The sequence below is a fragment of the Leopardus geoffroyi genome, chromosome A1 (genome assembly GCF_018350155.1).
Source record: "Leopardus geoffroyi isolate Oge1 chromosome A1, O.geoffroyi_Oge1_pat1.0, whole genome shotgun sequence".
Classification (NCBI taxonomy): domain Eukaryota; kingdom Metazoa; phylum Chordata; class Mammalia; order Carnivora; family Felidae; genus Leopardus; species Leopardus geoffroyi.
In genome coordinates, this window is record NC_059326.1 from 140,946,228 (window position 1) to 140,962,521 (window position 16,294).

Consider the following 16,294-nt stretch of genomic DNA (forward strand, 5'->3'; position numbering starts at 1 on the left):
TTAGCAGAACACATTTAAGATTCATGGTTTTGTCTCTATCAGTAATTTGTTCTTTTTTATTGTTGAATAGTCTTTTTCGTTACAGAATGTACCACAATTTCTTTATTCACCAGTTGAAGGACGTGTGGATTATTTACAGATTTTTGTATGGACATAAATTTTCCTATCTCCTGTACCTAAGAGGGGCTTGCTGGGAAGTTTGGTATTATAGATCTCTTTTCTTAAAGATTTTATTTTTAAGTAATGTCTACACCCAGTGTGGGACTTGAACTCACAACCCTGCAGTCAAGAAGCACACGCTCCACCGACTGAGCCTGCCAGGTGCCCCTGGGATTATAGATTTTTTATTTTTAGCCTTTCTAATAGGTGTGAAGTGATATCTCACTGTCACTTTACTTTTTTAAAAAAATAATTTTAAAAAATATTTATTTCTTTTGAGAGAGACTGTGCACGTGAGCATGAGCAGGGGAGGGGCAGAGAGAGAGAGATAGAGAGAGAGAGAATCCCACACAGGCTCACTGCTGCAGCGTGGGGCTCAAACCCACAAACTGTGAGATCATGACCTGAGCCAAAACCAAGAGTTGCACCCTTAACCAACTGAGCCACCCAGGCACCCCTCGTGGAGGTTTTAATTTGCATTTTGCCACTGACTAATGATATTAACTACCTTTTATATATTTGTTTGCCAATCTATATGTCTTCTTTGGTGAAGTGTCTTTTCAAATCTTTGGCCCATTAAAAAAAGTTGGTTGCTTATGTTTTCATTCTTGAATTCTGGGACTTCTTTATATGGTCTAGATTCTAAGAACTTTGTCAAAATTGTGTGAATATTTTTGTGCGAATATTTCTCCCTTTCCTTTCTCTTAACATTATCTTCCCCTGGGCAGAAAATTTTAATTTTTAAGGAAGCCAAGTTTATCATTTAAAAAAAATGGATCATGCTTTTGATACCATATCCAAATAGTCTTTGCCTAACGCAGTGGTTTTTGAATGGAAGACAACCCTCCTGCCCCAAATATTTGGCAAGGTTAATTCCTAAAAGTGGAATAGATTTTTTGTGTGTCGAAGATATTTATATTTAAATTTCTTATTTATGGTCTCGAATTTCCATCCAAAACCTCTGTGCCAACTTATACTCCCAACATCTTCATGTGAGTCTTTTCTCTGTACCTTCAGCAACATTGCATACTATCCATAACTTTATTTTTTGTCAGAACAATAGGCTTTTTATTTTGTGCTTTAAATTTTGTGACTGTCTTCGAGTTTCTTTTTATGTTTTTTTTTTTTCCCCCTTGAAATGCACATCTCCCTTCAGTTGGCATTAGAAGTTGATTCCACTGCTAAGACTTCTTCCCACAGTGCTTTTCTTCCCTGGGATCTGCCTAACTTGGAAGGAACATGCCTGCCTACCTTCCATGAAAGGCTGTGCATCTTGAGTGTAACGGGATGCTACTTCTCTCTTCAATGCAGAGCGGAAATAGTGACCGCAAGCAACATAAACTACAGTCAGTGAGCCCAATTTAGATGTTACAGTAATCAGCAAGAAACATACTACACAACCATTGGCTGGATTTCAAGGGACTGTGTGGGCCTGTGATGTCAGGAAGTTCCTGAGTGCTCATCAAGGGCTAAAGAAAGTGGAAAATGTCTTTGAAAAGCGTGACTCTCTGGAGGGGGTCTGCCTGGAATAGTACGGGCTGTCTCAGGCTACGCCTAGCACTTGGGGGCTTCGGAGCAAGCTGCTCCCCCTGATAAATTGCAGAGGGGGCAGCGAGGAAGTATCGGCAGCTTGTCAGCACTGCGGTATCAAGAGCAAGTGTGAAATGGATTCGCTGATTTTACCTTGAAATTCACAACTGCCACAATAACACCTTTTGCCATTTCTCCTTACGGAAGTAATACAAGTTTATTTTCGGGGGGGAGGGGGGATATGAACATTTTCTTTTTAAAAAAAAAATGCCATTATCACATGTAAAAACTTCTTTTAAGCTTATTTTTTAAAAATTAATCTCATGACCCCGAGATCAAGAGTCAGACGCTCTTCTGACTAAGCCAGCCAGGCACCGCGTCACCCCTGAAAAGTATTCTGTAGTAACATCTAATACTCCACTCAAAATCACATGTTCACAATTGTTTCAAAATACCTCTTCTTGTACTTTATTTGTTTGAATTAGAAACCAAACAAGAACCACAAGTTACACTGGGTTGAGTCTCTTAAGTCTGCTCACTCCTCAGCAGCCCCCTTTCATTTTCCCCCCTGTGCCCATGTTGCTGAAACCAGGGGGTCCTGGGGAAAGCCCCACATTCTGGATTTGTCTCTTTGCTTCCTCGTGGTTTTATTTAATTGGTTCCGCTATGGCTACATTTCCATTTGGTGAAAGTGAGCTTGGGAGCCTTGATGAGAGTCCAGTTGGACCGTCATTGAAAGCATTGCGCTGGTGGGGCTGTGGAGTCCACTTGGCACCAGGTGCCGTGTAAAGCCTGGTTGCCCGCTTTCAGAGCCTAGCTGGCCTGGGCCACACCGTCCAGATGGTGGCTGGAGGGCAGTGCCGTGACACATGCGAAGTACTCTCCCACTCGTGGTGGTTCCTCTTCCAGGCTCTGAGTGCGTCACTCAGCAGTGCAGAACCAGACTTTGCTTTGAGGTGGGGGTGTGGTTTCCTTATCCAGCTCACAAAACCAGCATAGCCCCATCAGAGGCAAGCTGTTTTCTACGGCCTGGCGATTCAGTGTGTGTGGACCAGCAGGGGCAGCAACAGCCGCTGAAAGCTTACTGGAAATGCAGAAATTCTTACCCTAGAACGACTGAAGCAGAACATATATTAAAAAAATTTTTTTTTCTGTTGAGGTAAAGTGCACATAATCTTTGCCACCTTTGCCATTTTATTTTATGTCTTATTTTACGTAATCTCTACCCCCACCATGGGGTTCGAACTCACGACTCGGAAATCAAGAGTCACCTGCTCTTCTGACTGAGCCAGCCAGGCGCCCCTCAAGACGTGCATTTTAACGATGTTCTCAGGTGATAAGTATGCACTTCAAAATTTGAGAAGTGCTGGCCTAGAGGGCCCCAGATAAGCTAGGAATGGATGAGAGAGATGATAGCCCTTTAAGACTGCATGTTTGAAGAAAAGAAGAAGAGAGGGAGAGAGGTGATGGTGTTTTTTATAACCTAATATCAGAGGTGGCATACCATCACATTTGCCACGTTCTACCTTCACACACTAACCCTGTGACTGTGTGGGCAGGGATTACACATGGGTGTGAACACCAGGAGGTGGGGCCATCTTGTAGACTCACCAACACAGCAGTACCCATCACCCAGGCTTCTGTCTTGTTGAGAAGGGAGGGAGACTTACCGCTGGGAACAGCAGAACCGTGACGTCCCCCATCCTATTCCAGGAGCATCAGGTTTGGCTTATTGTGTCCAGGCTCTTAGCTCGCTCTCCTGGCATCCTGACTCCGTCCCCCTTGTGCTTCCGTTGCATTTGCGTAATTTGTTCTCAACTTCCCATTTCCCACAAGTGCTGCTGTTCTTTAAGGTTATAGGTTTCCTTTTATTTTATTTTTTTATTTTGAGAGAGTGAGTAGGGAAGAGGCAGAGAGAGGGAGGGAGAGAGAATCCCAAGCAGGCTCCACACTGTCAGCGGAAGAGCCCCACGTGGGGCTTAGTCTCACCCACCGTGAGATCATGACCTGAGCTGAAATCCAGAGTCAGACGCTTAACCAACTGAGCCACCCCGGTGCCCCTAGGTTTCCTTTTAATTAACTTATTTAGACATGTACTGCTTGTCATAGGAGGAACTTAATGGCTAACAGTAATAAATCATGTAATATAAAATTATATAAAAAACATACAGGTACTATACTTTGAAAGTTCTGCAGACAATTCCATTCAGAATATGGAATTGTGACAGCCAGGCTATAGAGGGAAGCCTCAAGGTGAAAGGTCACTAGGGGTAGCAGGAGATGATTTAGGCACCGGACAGTGGAGACGTGTGTTCTTTTCAAAAAGAGCGATAAATAAAATTCACCTGGTGTCCTACCCTGCCATGCTAGCCTAGTTGCAGATATTAGAGTGATAGAATGATCCCATCTGGTGGGTGACAAGTTCAGAGCTGGCGATTCATTGCCACGAGGGTGGGTAGTCCTGGCTGCCAAGGAGAAACCAATAATACTCCAGGAAGATGCATTTATGTTTGTTCCACCAGAAAGGAAATACAAAACAGTTCAATTTTCTCCAACACTTAGGTAATGTGTTTGGGGGGCAAGGTGACAGTGGTAGTTCATCAGGGGAGCTGGGAAGGACCGAGGGAGTGAGCGGGACTGAAAGTTAGCCCTCGCTCCACTGTCTGCTCCGCTGGGGAGCTGCCACAGGACCTGCAAGAAAGGTCAGGAGACCTGGGGCTGAAGAGAGGCTCCGGGGAGAACTAGGTGTGAAACTTAACACCCACCTGTGTGGATATGGGTGGAACAGGCTAAGTGGCAGAGATGGAAAAAGGACAGAGTGGTCCTAGAGCAAGAGAAAGATGAGACAGCAGAGGAGAGCTGGATGACAGGGGTGCTGGAGAGAGAGCGAGCTGATGAAACCAGATTGAATGGGGCGCCTGGGTGGCTCAGTCAGTTAAACGTCCGATTTCGGCTCAGGTCATGATCTCACAGTTCATGGGTTCGACCCCTGCATCGGGCTCTATGCTGACAGCTTAGAGCCTGGAGCCTGCTTCGGATTCTGTGTCTCCCTCACTCTCTGCCCCTCCCCTGCTCATGTTGTGTCTCTCTCTTTCTCTCAACAATAAACATTAAAAAAAATTTTTTTAAGAAACCAGATTGAAATTCTCTTCTTAAGATTAGTAACAGTTTCCAGATCAAGGTGGTAGAGTCAGCTTTCCAAAATGGAAAGGAAAAGATTCCCCCCGAAGAGTTGCAAAGCAATCTGGTTTACGATTTTGTTTTCTTAGAAATTTCCAAGGTAAATACAAGAAATTTCCATGGTAGGTATTCTCTCTACCAGCTTCCTTGTTGTTGTTCCTCTGAATGTTCTGCTATTGCCTTCCATGTGTGTAAGTTAAGATAGTGTCTAAATACTCAATGGCCTGGGTAACTGCCCTGATTCACTGTGTTTGTGACTCTCTAGACATGTGTGGATTGAAGACTTTCCTGCTTTCTTCTTATACTAATAGCCGGAAGAATGAGACGTTAGGACCCAAAGCAAAGATGCCGACCCACAAGAAGTGAAATATGCAGATAGTGTCTTTGTCCAGAGAGCCCCAAAGCAAGTGGTGTTTGAGTCTCTGAGGACCTTTCACGTTCTGGGTGAGATTATTCTAAAGCCTATGCTCCTCATCCTGGCTTCCAAAGCCCCTGTGATGATCTTGCTCCTTAGTTTCCTCTCTACCCTCCCCTCACATCATGTTCCCCTGGGCTCTGGTCATCTGGCCCCTTTCTGGGGCTGAGGGGACAGTCAGGGATGCCAAGCTGTGCTCTCCCTCTGCCCACACCCTTGTGTGGTTGGCTCCTTCTCATCCTTCTCATCTCTGTTCAGATGTCACCTCCTCAGTGAGGCTGTTCTGATCTCTTCTCCGAAGGACCCTCTACCAAACCCTCTTGGCCCTATTCCTTGTTTTATCTTCATTGCACTTCTAGTATTCAGAAATTGGTTTATGTGATTGATCATGAATTTCTGCTATGGACTGAACGTCTGTGTGCCCCCCAAATTCATATGTTGAAACCCTACTTCCCAGTGTGATGGCATTGGGAGGCGGGCCTTTGGGGGGTAGTTAGGTCGTGAAGGTAGAGACCTCATGATGGGATTTGTGCCCTTATAAGAAGACACAAGAGAGAAATGATCTCTCTCTCTCTCTCTCTCTCTCTCTCTCTCTCTCTCTCTGCTGAGGACACAGCAAGAAGGTGTCTGTCCGTAAACCAGAAAGAGGGCTCTCACTAGAACTCAACCATGATGCAACCCTAATCTTGGACTTAGCTTGCAGAACTGAGAAATAAATGTCTCTTGTTTAAGCCCTCCTGTCTATGGTGTTTATTAGAGCAGCCTAAGAGGCTCTGTCTTCACCAGACTGTGAGAGGTCCAGGAGAACAGACCTGAGTTGGCCTTGTTTCCTGCTCTTTTCATCAGCATCTAGAACGATGCATAGCACCTAGTACATGCTGGAAATGATTTACTGAAAGCATTGTGAATGGTGAAGAGTTCCAAGTCTCAGTCAGGCTGCCCCTTCATCCCCTTTACATTTAAATCCCTCCTGGTCACAAGTTAGGCCTCCCCGGTCACTCTCAACCAGTCTTTGTTACCAAGTCATTCACCACAAAGGTTCAGCCAAGTTAATGACCCTTCTGATGGTGGCTTAGGCTCTTGAAGGAAACCGTTGGAAAATTATAAAAGAAAATCCGAAGAGCATTTGGAGAAGGAAGATGTGAGATAAGTATTTGAATTTTAACGTACAAAATGGCAGGTGTACAAAGGGGGGATATAGGGAGGTGAGGACTGGCCATTTGTTATGGTCGGGCCTTGTCCCTATGTTAGCCCCCTGCTGTGACGCTGTACCCACGCTGTGAAGTGAGAATTTGTACTATTTTACAGAGAAGCAAACTGAGGCTCAAAACAGTAATACAAATTTGTCAGGATCGTATGTAGCTAATGTGCAGAAGCCTGGCTTTGGGCTGACGTCCGGCTGACTCCAAGCCTGTGTGTGTTTGTTTCCCCCTTCCCACACCCTTGCCCTCTCTGGTCTAAGGACAGGGCAGGGAAGATGGGGTGCCGACGTGACACAGGTGTTACAAGACCCCTGGGAAACCAGACTGAACGCCCCCGTGCTCTCACCATCTATGTTGATTTCAAATACTCTTTAGAATTACCTGAGTCAGAACCGCCTCCTCGGTTTGGAAACAAAGGATCTAATTCACTGTCATTTTTACACAATAGAGACCTCCACAAATTATAGCTTTTTGGTCTTTCAGCCACAAAGGAAACAGGGACTGTAACTGGGCCATCAATAATCCCCCCCCGTGCAGAGGAGACGGACGTATAAGCAACAGAAGGTGCCTGAGATTTCACAACTTGATTGCTTCCTGAGTAATCTTTACTTGGCTGAGTTAAATGTAAGTGTTGTCGTGCCCGTGGCTTCAGAGCCCATTTTGAAAATGAGATAATGCATCTTCAGGGTGGGAGAGAGAGTCCTTTGTCCCTCCTGTCGTATTTTATGGCATAACAACAGAGGCTCTACAGAGTAGCTGGGGCGGGAACGGGAGCCACTTCTAGCTGCCGCTTTCTTTCTGAGATAGCGAACTGTCCAAGCCACATGCAGCTTCCAGTTCCCCTTCTAAAATGCTAGAGGGTGAGCTATGGCAGGGCAGATGCAGCTCAGGTTCTGTTAAAATCAAGAGCTCTTTGCATGTCCATGTGGGGCTCTCTGGTCTGCAAACTCCCAGTGTCACTCACCAGGTCGGAAGCCATTTAGCTCGCTCCTGCTCCCGTGTCACCTTCCCTAATAGAGTCTGAGCCACGGTAGGAGGCCACCTTGTTGATGGACACCCTAGAGAGAAAATTACAGGGCCACGAATGTGGAATGAAAGCTCCTAGCTAGACAATGCTCCCAACACAAGGAAGTTTGGTCTTTGAATTATATATTCATCCCAGCTTTTTACATGTCAGGGAGAAAACAGATGCATATTGCACTTTTTTGCTGAAGAAAGATCTTGAGTGGGGCCTGTGGGTGTGTATGCCCACTTTGCCTGGAAACTTCTTCACTAATACAGGGAAATATGCCAATCCCCTTCTACGAAAGGAAGGGGGTGCAATTAATAGAAGGCACCAGAAACAGAGGAAAGGAAAAGAAGAATATATGTATATGCCTTAATGTGAAGAGGCAAATGGGGATAAAAACAGCTTGCGTGTCAGCACCCTAAGATTCTGCTGCCACCTGTTGCTGGCCTGCTTTCCCTAGAGCATTGCAAGGCACTGGTGGCAAACACATCTTCTATTTCCGCTCAGAGACATTTTTCCTTTGTAAATCAGAGAAGTCTGAGAGCTAGAAAAGACCCAGCAATCTCCCCGTCTAGCGTTTCCTAAATTCTCCTGTGGAGCAGAGTCATTTGTGAGGTCCACCCTGGACTCTGCCAGCATTTCTGGAGCACTGGCTGGGCTCTGTCTGTTGAGCAAGCTCCCTTCTCATTCCTCAGCGTCCACGGGTCTCGTGACCCGCCTAGTGCAAGTCTGAATTGTACAAAGGAGGAAGCTGAGGTCCACAGAAGTGACACACCCCAAGGCACAGCAGAGCGGGGACTGAGCTCAGCTCTGAAGCACATTAAAACTTAATCTCACTTAATTTCCATAGTAAGTAGGCACAGATCTCACAGTGTGGACTTCAGGGCTACGGAGTTGCAGATTTACGTTGTTTACAGCAGGAGGCAGTTTGGATCAACGCCCCTCCCTGTTCAGTCTGCAGCAAGAAATTCTTTACCAAGCTCCTAACAGAAAACAACTCTGAAAATTCCTGATTAGTACGTCAGCTGAGGTGACTTGAACTTTATCTTTAGCTCATAACTCTATTGAACATAACAAATCTTTGTTCTATTGATCACTGTGTCTGGCTCACCGCTGATACATTTTTTCAATGTTTATTATTTATTTTGGAGACAGAGAGAGACAGAGCATGAGTGGGGGAGGGGCAGAGAGAGGGGGAGACACAGAATCCGAAGCAGGCTCCAGGCTCCGAGCTGTCAGCACAGAGCCCGATGCGAGGCTCGAACTCATGAACCGTGAGGTCATGACCTGAGCCAAAGTCAGACGCTTAACCGACTGAGCCACCCGGGTGCCCCTCACCACTGATATTTTTGAGCAATTGTCTGAAGTATGCTTGAAGTGAAGGGGGGGTGGTATCTAGGGAGAACAGAGTTTGTGGTCCTACAATATCCTGGCATACTACCGGTCTGGGGAATGCTTTAGGAGTCCACTAGAGGAGATATTTTTAAAAAAATACAGTGTGGCAGGCTTTTTGTGGAAATTGATACCCAAGTTATTTCAGGGGCAGCTTTGAGAGCTGGACAGGGATGTGTAAAGTTCAGAGCTTCCTTGCCTGAAGCTGTCAGCAGGCAACTGACTGAGATCTGCACACTTACAGAAATCATAAAAAAGCAGAGTAAGTCTGATTTATCTTTAAAGGGGACTCTTTGGGTCCCTTCAGTGATGATTTGTGATCTGTGATGGAGAAACAGTTGTAGACTCAGTTATATTAATGTGTTTTCTGCCTAAGATGTTAGTTTAAAATCTTTCTTTTCCTTCCTTCCTTCCTTCCTTCCTTCCTTCCTTCCTTCCTTCCTTCCTTTCTTCCTTCCTTCCTTCCTTCCTTCCTTTCTTTTGGTACAAACCTATAGTTTCTGCATTTATCCTTAGTAGAGTCAAAAGAATCCCCAAACTTACAGAACTTAAATTGATGTTAATTTATATTTTTGCACATAGATAATATTCCATTTGTGGACTTGAAGTGAGGTCAAGAGGCTGTTCAGAAGTCAGAAGGAGTGGGTTGAAACCTATGAACCCACTGGTTGCACATAAAGAGTAAGACAAGAGAGACAAGCAAATCCCCAATTTACAGGGTACTTGTGCTTTTTGCGGAGACAGTGGCATTTCATGAGGAGTGATTTGTGCGAGGCTGGAAAGCCCTCCAAACCCACACTGATGCCTTAAACTCAAAGTAATTTATTCCCTTTATGGTTACGTACTCTGAGCTCCTCCTTGGCAATTCCATTAACTCCTGAGAGAGGAATACAGTCCTTAGCTACACTGTGTCTGTTTCTCAGGCAGAGAAGGAGTAGAGGCAGGGACCAGCATGGGTTGAATTCTGTTTTGTACCTGGAAGAGATATAAAGTTTCCAGCATATTACCTCAGTAGGTCCTCTCAACAACTCAGAGAAGTAGGTGGGATTATCACCCCTTTACAGATTATCCCCAGACACAGGAAGGTGAATAAATTGCCCTGAGTTGCACAGCTAGAAGGTGGCATTGTTTTAGTTAGCTGAGCTTAAACAAAACACATTTATTTCTCACTGTTTCGGAGTTTGGGAAGGCCAAGATCACGGTGGTAGCAGATTTGGTTCCTGACATGGGCCTACTTCCTTGTTCATAAATAGCTGTCTTCTGTCTCCCAGGTCCAGGGTGAGAGAAAGCACACTCTGGTCTCCCTTCCTCTTATAAAGACACTAATCCGTCATACAGACCCCACCCTCGTGACCTCATGTAAATAATCACCACCCAAAGGCCCCACCTGTAAATACCATCACATTGGGGGGTAGGGCTTCAACATATTAATTTGGGGGGGATAAAAACCTTTTATTCATAGCAGGTGTCCTTACTTGCAGCCCCCTCATGTGGTTCAACCACGGCATGGATGAAGCCGTGCTGTAGAAAGGACGAGATGGGTAGGGAATCTGAGAACACGAGTTTTGCAATAGGAAGGCCACCAGCTGTGGGAGCCTGATCCCCAGGGGCGAGGTGCAGTCGTGAGAACAAAGAAAGTGTCTTTTCTTTCCTTTTTGTTTTTTGTACACCTAAGTCACAGTGTAAAATTTGACTCCAGCATGTACACACCCTCATATTCACACATACACACGTGAAGAGAGATACAGAGAAATAGGATTAGAGCCTATTGACAGCAGTCATCTCTAGCTGGGGAAATGATGGTTATGTTCTCTTTTTTTATTCATTTGTAGTTTTATATAATTTATACCAAAAGTCCTCCCAGTATATCGGCTGTTTTTCAGAGGCCACGTGTATTGTGTCTGCATATCTCAAAACAGTGAGTTGTAAAATCAAGCATTTAATGTTAACTCTTTTTTTTTTTGGATTGATTTTATCTTTTTTTTAGCTTTTTATTTTCTTTGTTAATTTTTAATGTTAACTCTTTTTGTTGTTCTTCTCCCCTCAGATTGGTATGAGTTGCTCTAGTTCATTTGTTCTTTGTACAGAACTGACTAGTTCTTTTGATATCCTATAGGCACAACCTAAGTAATATAATTCAGTTAAGTTGGAAAGTAAGTGTTTTTCTGAGATTTTTCCCTCGGCTTTCAACAACATGAGGTTTTATGCCTTTATAGTGACCAGACAGAACTGAAGGTTATTTATTGAAACTCTCATTAGAAACATAAAACCCCACTGAGATTTCCACTCTCTCCATTCCATAGATGAATGCTTCATCATTACCCTTTTCAAAGAAAAGCCATTTATTTATTCATCAACGTTTTAAAATAAAAAGGAAATGAAGCTAGATTTTTTTTTTGTTGGTGGTAGGATTTGGGAAGAAAGAGTTTAAAAATCGGCAAAAGAAAAGCCTTTAATGAGTCTTTGTAATATTTAAGACTTAAACAAAGCAACTCAGTACCAGTGGGAGCTAAAACTAATTAGAAATCAAAATTATATTCGCTTCATCAATATTAAATCCAAGAGAAAACAAAGAGGAGCTTTCGTAATTAAATTTCATTTAGTGTAATAATCTTAGTTCCTGCCATTTGCATCCGTGGGAGTTTTCTTCAAGAGAATGTTTAAAGATGTATTTTGTAAAGAGTCAAGAGCCTGCTAAATTTTGTGTACAATTGAGATGATTGAAAGGAGAGAGAACAGAGAGCATCAGAACAGAGAGATAAGGTGAGATCCACGCAGTTGCCCAAGACCTGCGTCCTTGGTGGGATGACTCAGAGAAGCCAGGCGAGAAGCCTGAGGTCAGCTGGGTCCTCAGGGTTAGGCTTGCGCTCTCTTCTCAGCTGCGTTGCTGGGCAGAGTTTTGACTCCCTCAAGGGACCACAGGAGAGAATGTTGTCCTAGTGGGGTGTTTCCCTGACGGGAGCAGTGAAGCAGGGAGAAGCCTACAGAGTGCCAGTCAGCCTCTTCTAGAAGGCGTGGAACAACCCTGGGGGCTTGCGGAGCCTCCCCTGGACGGCTTGAAGGCACCTCAGGGCGCTGAGTAGCTGCCGATCTGATCATATCTGGGCCACATGAGCCTTGGTACGTAGTGACTCGCCCTCTCAGGCAATGTCACTGTGGATAGGAAGGAGCAGGCAATGTCACTGTGGATAGGAAGGAGCAGTTTCCTGTCACGCAGGTGGCACTACCATCTCCTGAACTTTTGCTGCAGGCCAGACCCTGTATTAAGCACTTTTCAAATATCTCCATCGATATTCACAACCTTAGGGAAGAGGAACTGTTGTCCCCATTTTTAAATAATACCACTTGTCAATTGTCCTTTCTTCATGGCCACATCTTTCTTTTTACTGTAGCAAAATATACATTAAATGAAATCTACCACTTCTAACCAATTTTAAGGATACAATTCAGCAGTACTACAAACATTCACGTTGTTGTGCGGCCATCACCACCATCCGTTTCCTGAACTTTTTCCTCTTCCCAAATAGGAACTTTATGCCCATTTAAGCAAACTTCCTTCCCTGCCCTCAGCCCCTGTTAACCACTATTCTACTTTCTGTCTGTATGAATTTTCCTATTCTACGTACCTCATATAAGCAAAATCATACAATGCTTGTCTTTTTATGTCTGGCTTATTTCCCTTAGCATAGTGTTTTCAAGGTTCATCTGTGTTGTAGTATCCCTGTTTTGTTTTGTTTTGTTTTGTTACATTATTTATGTTGCCCACCCCACCAAATAATCATCTTTGCATCTTTATTTATTTTTTAGTTTTTTTAAATGTTTATTTATTATTTTGAGAGAGAGAGAGGAAGAGCGTGAGCGAGGGTGGAGCGAGAGAGAGAGGGAGACACAGAATCTGAAACAGGCTTCAGGCTTTGAGCTGTCAGCCTGTATATTCAGGTGGATTCTCCTGGGATGATTTCCAGTGTGTCCATCCTATATCACCTCCGTGGCCTCATGACTTACCCTTTTATCCTTTTATGAAGTGAAAAGATACATCTTCCATAGTTATGCTATATTTTTCATTCTCATTTTTATGGATCATGTCAACTTGTATCGCGTCTGAAAAACAAACTAGCTTATTGTTCAGTGCTGTGAAAATGTAGCATCTGATGTGTGGCATAAGAAAAGAAACATACCAGGGACTGAAAATTCACCTTCAGGAAGACTTTCACCTTGAAATTTGATGATATGTGGAACAGATGTTTTAATTTACCTATGATAATTTGCATAATCAATTTAACATGTGGTTTATCAAACCTGCCAAAGAGCAGGTGACAATATGGAATTAATATGATCGCTAATTTGACACATCATTGAGATTAATTTGACCTTTCCTGCTGTCAAAATACCCAGAGGTCTTCACAGACAGGCATGTTGTGCTGTGAGATGCCATGTGTAGCAATCTAAAATCCATCATTTAGCCTCACAAATAAAGCAACCCCTTTGTCAGTCTGCCTCATGCTTTTACTCTTTTCCTTTCAGGCTCTCTTCTAAATTGAAAAGAAGGCAATGAGTGAATGCTGGGGGAGGCATCCAATTCTGAGTGTTCATGACTTTATGAAGAGTAATTGATGTATTTCTCCTCCAAAACTATAAATGGTATTGACGTGTCCCTGCTTTGTTCGTTTATTCTTGATCCCAGACTCAAAGAGCTATTACCTTTAAGAATCCGTGGTGACGGGGCGCCTGGGTGGCTCAGTCGGTTAAGCGGCCGACTTCGGCTCAGGTCATGATCTCACGGTCCGTGGGTTCGAGCCCCGCGTCGGGCTCTGTGCTGACAGCTCAGAGCCTGGAGCCTGTTTCAGATTCTGTGTCTCCCTCTCTCTGACCCTCTCTGACCCCATTCATGCTCTGTCTCTCTCTGTCTCAAAAATAAATAAATGTTAAAAAAAAATTAAAAAAAAAAAAAGAATCCGTGGTGACAATCCATTTCAGACTTTAGCTTTAAATCTAGAGAACCAAAGTAAAGGACTTTAAATTATGCATTCATTTAATTACCAGTAGTAAATTATTAGAAGCAATAGAAATGTTCACCAATAGGGGTGTCTGCGTGGCTCAGTAGGTTAAGTGCCCGTCTCCTGATTTCAGCTCAAGTCATGATCTCACAGTCATGAGATAGAGCTCCATGCTTAAGATTCTCTCTCTCTCTCTCTCTCTCTCTCTCCCTCCCTCCCTCCCTCTCCCTCTCCCCCCCCAACCCCCCCCCGACTTGTACTCTCTCTCTCTCAAAAATACCCAAAAAATCAGGGTCATCTAGGTGGCTCAGTCAGTTAAGCGTCAGACTCTTGATTTCGGCTCAGGTCATGATCTCCGGGTTCTGAGACACATCAGGCTCTGCGTTCACAGTGTGGAGCCTGCTTGGGATTATCTGCCCCTCGCCCGTGTGTGTGCTTTTGCTCACTCTCTCTCTCAAAATAAATAAATAAAAACTTAAAAAGAAAAAAAAAAGAAATGTTCACCAATAGATGATTGATTAAATAAAATGTCATGCTGGTAGAATCCTTTAGCATTTAAATGATGTGAGAAAAGTATATTAATAACATAAAAACCTGTTTATAATATATGACATGAAGAAATCATACTGCAAAGTTGTATATGTACTATAATCTCATTTTTGTAAGGAAAATTATGTATATATCTCTCTGGAAGTATAAATACTAAATTGTTAACTATGTTCTATCTACATGGTAGGATTAAGGATGATTTATGGCTCTTCCTTTGTATTGGCCTATATTAATGTTTTTATTATGAATATGTTAAAGGAAAAAATATTTTTTTGTAATTATGAAGGATGGCAGATTGAATGCAGCACCCAATTTCACTGTCTCCCAAAACGCTATTAAATTTCCTACAAATGGGTTCACGCACACACATTGTGAGAGTGGGAGGAGGAAAGAGAGAGAAAGGTTGAACGTGGAGATGGGGAAGAAGAGAGCGGGGGAAGAAAGGAGCAAAAGAGAAGGGAGGGGTTGGAGAACCAACTGTAAAGAAGACAACAGCACCAACATTTTTGGAAGCCAGAAAGCAGGTATGAGAAGAGTACCTTGTTTGAGACTAGAGAAAGCACAGTCTCAAGGCAAGCAGCGGGGGAAACTACCGAGCAACCTGCTCAAAGGGGTTGCTGCTGGAACTGAGCTCTGCAGGGATGCTGGCGGGGGGTGGGGAGGCGGTGGAGACACCCAATAAAAAGCACTGCTGAAAGCCTTGGAGAAGCTGCTAGACCTCCAGATATAGTTTCTCATCATTTCTCAGCCCTTGAGCCTACTATCCATCCCCCTTCCCACAGAAGTTTGGAGATTCATTCTCTGCAGAGGGTCTCTGTACTGTGGACACCAACCAGACTGTTGAAATTCTAGCACCGTATGAGAAACAGACAAATGACTGATCTTTTGCACGCTGAACCCTGAATGCAGAGCCCTTCCAGATCTTTCCACTTGGCTCCAGAACACCATCACCCAGACTTAACCCTTCTAGAGAAGAGATTGGGAAAGGCTTCCTTACAGACTAAATTTATACCTGTTCCTGAAGGCTTAAAAATTAAAAAGTATTGCCCTTAGGGATACATATCTAGGTGACACAACCAGTGATGGAGAGTAAGGGAAACTGGGGTAGACCCCTGGAAGACGCCCTCAGTTTCTTAAACTGAGTGGTAGTAATAAGGATGGTAATACATCTTATTATTCTCATTTAAACTATGTATGTACATTTAATACACTCTTCTCTATGCATTTCATATTTTATAATTCAAAAAATGTTTGTGCTAACTCAGAACCTAACGGTAGGATAACGACTGTGGGGGCACCCCAAGATCTCTTTCCTCCCTCTGTTTTTCTCCCTTTCTTTTCATTTCTGTCCTGTTTCTTCTATTCTCTCATCCCCTCTTTTTTTTTTCTAATTTCTTTTATTTTGCCTTACATCTCTTTAGTCACACCTCATTAGCCTTCCTCAGGGAACAAACGTGTTAGTGTCTCTCATGAAGCTTTTAGAAGGTATCACACATTTTCTCACCATGATTTTTATCCCCCAATGTTTTCAACTGAGAAATAATTTATGTATGATAAAATACACAGATCTTAAATGTACAATTTTATGAGTTTTGACAAATGTATATACCATGTAACCACCATCCCAATCAAGATATAGAACATTTCCCACCTCCCAAGAAATTTCCTTGTGCCCCATCAACCCCCCAACCCCACAGACAAACACTGTTTTGATTTCTATCACCACAAACTAATTTTGCCCAGCCTAAACTCCCTAACATCGCAAGCATGCATCGCGTACACGTTTCATTTGACTTTTTGCTCCTCTCACCATAACTTTTTAAAATCCATTCATGTTGATACATGGACCAAGAGTTTCTCT